This window comes from Pseudophryne corroboree, chromosome 4 (assembly GCF_028390025.1).
Source record: "Pseudophryne corroboree isolate aPseCor3 chromosome 4, aPseCor3.hap2, whole genome shotgun sequence".
In the NCBI taxonomy this organism is placed as follows: Eukaryota; Metazoa; Chordata; class Amphibia; order Anura; family Myobatrachidae; genus Pseudophryne; species Pseudophryne corroboree.
Genome location: NC_086447.1, coordinates 637,937,920 through 637,946,542, shown reverse-complemented (window position 1 = coordinate 637,946,542; position 8,623 = coordinate 637,937,920).

Genomic DNA, 8,623 nt, shown 5'->3' with positions numbered 1-8,623 from the left:
GTCATTAAGTATACTAGTATATTCTACTATATACTATATATCTACTATATATATACTATATATATATATATATATATATATATATATACTATATATCTACTATATACTACTACATTCTATACCTGTGGTGCATTTTAGTTTTGCAGTTTGCTGACAGGAAGGCCACTGCTGTACCTACCTCTGTGTCGTCAAGTATACTATCCATCCATACCTGTGGTGCATTTCAGTTTTGCACAGTTTGCTGACCACCAGTATATAATATATAGCATTACGGTACAGTAGGCCACTGCTCTATCTACATCTGTGTCGTCAAGTATACTAGCTTAGTCACACAGCGACCTTGGTGCGCCTCTTTTTTTCTTTGCATCATGTGCTGTTTGGGGACTATTTTTTTGAAGTGCCATCCTGCCTGACACTGCATTGCCACTCCTAGATGGGCCAGGTGTTTGTGTCGGCCACTTTTGTCGCTTAGCTTAGCCATCCAGCGACCTCGGTGCAAATTTTAGGACTAAAAATAATATTGTGAGGTGTGAGGTGTTCAGAATAGACTGGAAATGAGTGGAAATTATGGTTATTGTGGTTAATAATACTATGGGATCAAAATGACCCCCCAAATTCTATGATTTAAGCTGTTTTTTAGGGTTTTTTGAAAAAAACACCCAAATCCAAAACACGCCCGAATCCGACCCCAAAAATTTCGGTGAGGTTTTGCCAAAATGCGTCCGAATCCAAAACACGGCCGCGGAACCGTATCCAAAACCAAAACACAAAACCTGAAAAATGTCCGGTGCACATCACTAGTTAAAAGTAAATGTAAGGTGGTGATGCCCCAAGGTGGCCCAGCCAGAGCAATATAGGGAGCTCCACGCCCCAAAAGCTCACCCCCAAACCATACTTGCCTACTCTCCCGGAATGGCCGGGAGGCTCCCGAAAATCGGGTGACCCTCCCGGCCCCCCGGAAGAGCAGGCAAGTCTCCCGGAATCAGGAGTCCCCCTGCCCGTCCGCCCACTTAATGTGTAAAGTGGGCGGTCCGGGCAGTTGATGACGCGATTCTTGCTGAATCGCGTCATCATAGCCACGCCCCCTGCAGTGTAATGCCGGGGATCGCGGCATTACAGAGCGGGGGCGTGGCTTAAAGGATGTACCGCCAAAACTCCGCCCCCGTCCCGCCCCTGCTCCACCCCCATCCCACCTCCGGTCAACCTCCTCCCCACGCTACAGTCCTCCCCTGCCCCCTTGCTGAGCCGACCTGGCTGCTCTCTCCCGCAGAGAGCAGCCAGAATGTCGGCAAGTATGCCCCAAACTGACTTTGTATATAATTAAAAGGATCATACCTATGTCTTTTGTGCAGTCAGAATGTGCTGGTTCCCTGTTTAAAAGTCTGAGAGGCAGTGGGTGGGGTGCTAATCCAGAGATGAAGGCTGTCCCAATCCCTCAGGTGTGTATACACACACATAATATAGACCAGTGGTTCTCAAACTCGGTCCTCAGGACCCCACACAGTGCATGTTTTGCAGGTAACCCAGCAAGTGCACAGGTGTATTAATTACTCACTGACGCATTTTAAAAGGACCACAGGTGGAGCTAATTATTTCCCTTGTGATTCTGTGAGGAGACCTGCAAAACATGCACTGTGTGGGGTCCCGAGGACCGAGTTTGAGAACCTGTGATATAGACTATATGGAAACGAGGCCTGGACTGCACACCCTAGCTCAGAGGTTCTCAAACTCGGTCCTCGGGGGCACACACAGTGCATGTTTTGCAGGTAACCCAGCAGGTGCACAGGTGTATTAATTACTCACTGACACATTTTAAAAGGTCCACAGGTGGAGCTAATTATTTCACTTGCGATTCTGTGAGGAGACCTGCAAAACATGCACTGTGTGTGCCCCCGAGGACCGAGTTTGAGAACCTCTGGCCTAGCTTATTATAATGGGATGTGCTACCTTGCTGGGATTAAGTACTGTAATACTACAACATAGGAACAAAGGGTGCAGGTGCACCATTAAAATTATTATAACCATAATATAATATTAGAGGTTCTTGGCATATATTGGCCAGTATATGAACCTGCCCACCTCATACCTCCCAACTGTCCCGATTTTGGCGGGACAGTCCCGTTTTTCACGGTCTGTCCCGCTGTCCCACCCGCGGGTCGCAGTGTCCCGTGAGTGGAGGGTCAGTTGGGAGATCCCTCCCTGTCACTCGCTGCTCTGTGGAGAGCAGCGGTGAATAGATGCTGTGCGCATGCGCACAGCGTCTATTCACGGCAGAGAGGGACAGGGGGCATGACCAGCAGCTCTCACAGCGCTGTTCATGCCCCCATAATGACGAAAACGGGGGCGTGGCCTGTGATCGTGGCACTTGCTGCGAAGCCACGCCCCTTGTCATTAGGCCACACCCCCTAAAACGGGCACGCACCTTCGGCGCGCGTTGCCGTCCCTCCACCGCTGAGATCAAAGTTGGGAGGTATGCCACCTGCTTCACGGTGACCTCATCGGATAGGTCCCTAACACTATAGGGGTTCACCGCAGGGACGGAGAGCACCCCCAGACCACCCCAGCCAAACCACCCCAGGGCATCACACAGAAAAAAGGATAGGAGTGAAAGATCAGTGTTAAGCAAATGAAAGAGGCTGCTGAATGTAAAAGAAAAGAAGAGGACAGCAGTAAAGTGTTAGAATGTGAAGTTTAGCTGAGCAGTGTTAGAAGTGTAAAAAATATGTGAAAAAAGCTACATAAATATAAAACAAACACAATGTGATAGAAGTGTTAAAAGTAAATGTAAGGTGGTGATGCCCCAAGGTGGCCCAGCCAGAGCAATATAGGGAGCTCCACGCCCCAAAATCTCACCCCCAAACTGACTTTGTATATAATTAAAAGGATCATGCCTATGTCTTTTGTCCAGTCAGAATGTGCTGGTTCCCTGTTTAAAAGCCTGAGAGGCAGTGGGTGGGGTGCTAATCCAGAGATGAAGGCTGTCCCAATCCCTCAGGTGTGTATACTATCCCTTTATCCCGGGATGCTCATGGGTTACACAGGTTCTGTGGCTACTTAATACCAGGTGAAATGCAGGCTTTTAGTCAGCCAACCACAGAACCTGTGTCCCAGTTTAAAGAGATAGTATGGTAAACCGATATTATAGACCTTTTTAAATTGGAAGGCAACATACCTAAAATGAACCAGGCAAATGTCTCACTTGTACATATTTGCATGACTACTTGAGTAGTCCTAAAAAAAATAATACATTTATGGAAGTACATACACCATTCCCCAAAACAATTTTACTTTATTACCCTTTCACTATCATTTTGTGTAAACTGACATCATACTGCAGGCATTCCGAACCTCGGTCCTCAAGGCACACTAGCAGTCCAGGTTAGTGAAATCCATGCTTGCGCACAGGTGACGTAATTAGTTCTTCTGTTATTTTTTTATTTAACAATCTGAGCTGAAGCCAGGATATCACTAAAACCTGCATTGTTAGCGTGCCCTGAGAACCGAGGTTGGGAATGCCTGTCATACTGTATGTTCTGTGGGATTTGCTGAAGATCTTTTATGTTAATAAATGCATAGAGGGCGGCAAGGGGAAGGGTGAAATCTTCACTCCTAACAACAGATCAGATTACAGCTCCATCGAAAGCATGACGTGGGGGTTGAGTGAAACTTCTGTAAAAGGGAAGGGCTGTGTCCAAATAGCTCCTTCCTACAGTCATACAAATATGTGCACAGTGCATTACAGAGATAGAGAGCGTACCATGCAGCTTACACAGAGAGCAGACAGAAGGTCCTGAGAACACTGAGGACAAAATAAACCTATTACATCATTTGTGCGTAATTAAGTAATTTATATTTCTATAGACTGATGAATGTGCAATGTGAATGAAGCTGCACATGCATACTGTACGAACATTATTTGATTATTAAGTACTTAATTCGAAAACCATACCTTAAATTAAAAAAAATATATAAAAAATCTGATATACTTCTGTGTAAGGGGCCATCATACTTTCCAACATGGCTCTTTCCAGGAAAGACAAAATGCACTATTCCTGTACTTCCCTCTTAACTTATGTTTGCCCTCACCTGTGTTGAACAGATTAAAAGATAAGAAAGGTGTTTCAACACAGGTGAAGGTAATCATAAATGAATAGGGAAGTCAAAGAGCAGAGCATTTTGTTCCTCCTGGAATGGGTCATGCCGGTAGATATGGACCTGCTCATTTTCACTAATAGGTGTGTTACACATGCGGAGATGCTAGTTTCGACCCCTAATAGATAGCGTTGATTCACAGAGTTCCACTACTAGCTATTAGAAGGAGGACCCGGGTTGCGCAGAGGGATCCAAACGGATGCCTCTGCCATCTTTACACGCTGCCCTTATGGCTGCAAGCATAGATGACCACACGCATGCGCACTGGGTCTCGGCACCTGTACGTAACACTGTTACTTCGATAATAGTGTTAGGGATAGAGGGGACAGATGATTTTTTTTGGAGCAACTGTCCTCGCACCGAAGCAATACTGAATTGCTCATGTTATTACGTATTTATCACCACAACTCGCAGCGAGTTGAATACGTAATCATCATGGGCCAAAATCTGACTGGTTGTGAACTGTAATCACTGACTAAAGTTCTTGTGAAATGTCAGGTCTCAAAACCGTTTGTCAGCAGCACTGCACACCAAAGTAGTCAGCATGTTAACTTCCTTCATGAACTCGTTATGGAGCTCAACAGTGGCCACTGGAGAGTCATGACCTTCTATGACTACAAGAGTGAGCTGCAACAGCAGGAGAGTTTTGACTGACTGCAAGCTGCATTTGGGGATGAAGCACTGTCCCGAGCCACTATGTTTGAATGGTTTGCAGAATTTTTGCTGCATCCAACCAGTATCCGCCATCATTGAGGTCAGCATTGCTGCCATGCAGGCCACAGAAGATTTGATCTCATTGGGATCCATCCACTTGGTATTCCATGAAAAACTTGCCCTTAGCAAGGTTTTTTCAGACTGGGTACCCCATCAGCTGACTCAAGTGCGGACGGAGGCTCAGGTGACTTGGTGCCGCCACAATCTGGTCAGGTTTGATGGTGTTCGCTCAAACTCTGTCTGCGATATCATCAGTGGTGATGAATCCCAGATCTACAGTTTTGACCCCAAGACCAAATAACAGTCGGCCCAGTACAACCCAGTTGGAGGTGCGCCGCCACAGAAGTTCCAATGTGAGCGTAGCGTGGCCAAGCAGATGGTAGCTTTTTTTGTGGCCAAGACTGGTTATGTAGCTACTGTACCACTCATGCAGCAGCACACCATCACTGGGGCCTGGTACGTCAACCAATGCCTGCCGCAAGTACTGGAAGCCATTTCCAGGTGCCATCCAATAACTCTTGCACGTGATGCCCTTCTCCATCATGACAGTGTACCTGCCCACAAGCCGGCCAATCCTGCCTGTCATCATCAGGGTCCAACTGCTTCCTCTACCAGGACTGCCTCCCACTCACTCCTTTGCTTACCTCCTGAGACCTCTCTGTGGCTAGCACTCGCAGACCACTTTCGCCAGACCTGCCTGGTCCCTGCCTGTGTGTATCTCCCTTGAGCTTAATCTCTCCATTGTCACATGAGCGACCACTGGCCCTGCCTGCTGCTCCTGGTTCCCCGCTGTCTGGATAAGGCTAGCTGTGTGCTGCCCTGGTCATCGGGCTGCTGCTGCGGCTACTCTTGTTTGGGATCCACTGCTGCTCCACCGGCCTTCATCCTCTGAATGCTAGCGGACATTTTGTGTTTTACCAGTGAGGTATATGTTTCTCCTGAGCCTCCTCTAGCCCTGCTTGCTGTGCTGTGGTGAGTTTAGGAACCCCAAGGCTGGTCCTGGATTTCTTCACCATAAATTACTGTACAGCTTTCTATGATGGCTTTGCTTTTCCTTGAGTAGTGCTCCGGTGATCTAGGATGCTGGTGTGACCTCTCCTCATATCTCACCACTCATGTTTTCTGGGGGGTCATTCCGAGTTGTTCGCTCGCTAGCTAGTTTTAGCAGCCATGCAAACGCTAAGCCGCCGCCATCTGGGAGTGTATCTTAACTTAGCAATAGTGTGAATGATTGCATCGCAGAACGGCTACAAAAAAATATTGTGCACTTTCTGTGTAGCTTCAGGCCTACCCAGCGCTTGCGATCACTTCAGACCATTCAGTTCCGGATTTGACGTCACAAACACGCCCTGCGTTCAGCCAGCCACTCCTGCGTTTTTCCTGGCATGCCTGCATTTTTTTCGAACACTCCCTGAAAACGGTCAGTTGACACCCAGAAACGCCCACTTCATGTCAATCATTCTGCGGTCAGCAATGCGACTGAAAAGCTTCGCTAGACCTTGTGTGAAAATACATCGGCCGTTGTGAAAGTACGACGCGCGTGCACACTGCGCCGCATACGCATGCGCAGAAGTGCCGGTTTTACCCTTAATCGCAGCTCAGCGAACATTTTCAGCTAGCGATCAACTCGGAATGACCCCCTTTATGCATATCTACTAGTTCATGTTTCTGAACCAATGCAGTTCCTTGTCTCCACAGAGAATGCGGCACATTACACCATAACTGAAGACAATCGTTAAGCACCCTGATGCAAGGTAGGCCCAGTTTTACGTGGCAGAGGACCACCCAGTAGATAGCAGTATCTCGTACCATAGGGTGTTTTTGAAATCAGAAACACTTCCAAACGAACAGGGGAAGCGTAAAAAAAAAAGGAGCTTGTGACTGCTTCTGTAATGAGTATGTGATATGTGGTGAAGCGTACCTGGAGTCTCACGCCTGTCCAGTTGCGGCCGATCCGGTCGTCCAGTTCTTGCTTGTCGCGACGTCTGCCGGGATCTGCGTAGGATACCTGCGTAGGACCTGGGCAGAAGGACGGAGATACCCCAGTACGAGCAACACCCTCCCAGATGTGTAGGGACCACTACGGTGGGATACGATAACAAAGATTTTATTATAGAAGCGACTGGTCCCCGTTCAGGGAAACTGGGTTGGTGGGTAGAAAATTTAGTGCATTTCGGTTAGAATCATTACCATTTCTTACATAACATTCACAAAAGTAATATGAACATGGCATAATAATGACACAAATACATTTCAGAACTTTATCATTCCAGACAGGGGTTTCAGACAAGAAGATTTTACGAATACACTAGCAAGATGCTAAACTTGCCACTAGGTGGCACTATGAACTCAGTAGAGGGGTCTCTGGCCCAATGTATAGATAATCCGGAGAAGTCCAAGTGTATGTCCTTGCAAATAGTCCTACACAAAACGTCTGGCAAGTGCCCTCCTGCAGACAGGGCAGTGACACAGGGTCCTGTCTAATTTGAAGCGTATACAGCTGCAGAGGGTCGGTGAGCTACAGACCCAGAAAGTCACCAGTAACTCCTTGAATTTCCTTTACACTGGTTAGTGGTTGATTCAGCATACTATAGGCAACTTTTGGGGCTCAGAATGCTACCTCTGGTAAAGTGTGTATCGGAGGGACCATATAGTTGGCAGTGGTGTGCAGTATAAACTGGCAAGGTGGCTGGAGACACTGTGGGAGTCTTAAAATGGCTACCAGTGGTGTTGGACCCTATATAATCTGGTCCTGGGGGAGCTCAAGGTGGGGGTGTCCTCGTGGGCTTTCATTCGCTACCAGGGCACATTAGAGGGACGGGTACCTGATCGCCGCTGCACTCCCCAGGCGGCGCCGTCTCTTGGTGGTCAATTGCCGCTCTCAGCTCTCTCGGGCGCTCGCCTCAGCGCCTTCCGCCCGCGGCCCTCTGTATCTCCGGCAGCAGCGGGTTTTCCTCTTTCGGGCGCTCGCCTCAGCGCCTTCCGCCCGCCGCTCTCTGTCTCTCCGGCAGCAGCGGGTCTTCCTCTCTGCCTGGCGGCCGGGTGTGGCGTCACTCCCCGTCTCACTCTCAGAAGCGGCACAGCGTCGGCGGCTCTGGTGGTAGCGTCCACACCGCACCTCTCCTCCAGCCGCAGCTCGCAGCTCTCCCTTCTCTCCGGTCCTCTCCCCACTGGTCAGCGGCAGGGCGCACTCCGTCTTGTCAGCCGCCGCTCCGTTCATCTTCCTCCTCACGCATCAGCGATCGGGCGCACTCTGTCCCTCTCCCGCCTCCTAGCTTCTCTAGGCGCCAGTCCCGCCTACCTTTCTCCCGCTCTCTGGGCCGCCAATCCCCGTGAGCCGGCAGGTTCTTCCCTCCCGGGTCCTAGGGTCCTGCAGGTAGTTGTCGGGACCCGCTTTTGTTGCCTAGCAACTGGGCAACCCATTAAACCCTGCGGGTCAGCAGCTGCAGTTGTAGTTAGAAGGGGTCAGAGGGCCAGGTGCTAGGCATCACAAGTACACCAACCATTCCTTCCTAAGAACGCCCCCAGACACCTGTGACACTAGCCAATGGAAGTCTGGGGGTGGGTTTAATGAGGAAAGACAAGCTGAGTACTGTGTCCCGTGGAGCAGCAGCTTAGTGAAACACAGCAGCACTGCTGGTCCCCATTTAATGCAGCCAGCACATATATTAAATACAACATTACATGATAATTAATAATTTATCTCTAAATGGATCATATTTTCCTATTAAAATGTAAACCTAGTTGCATTGGTTTC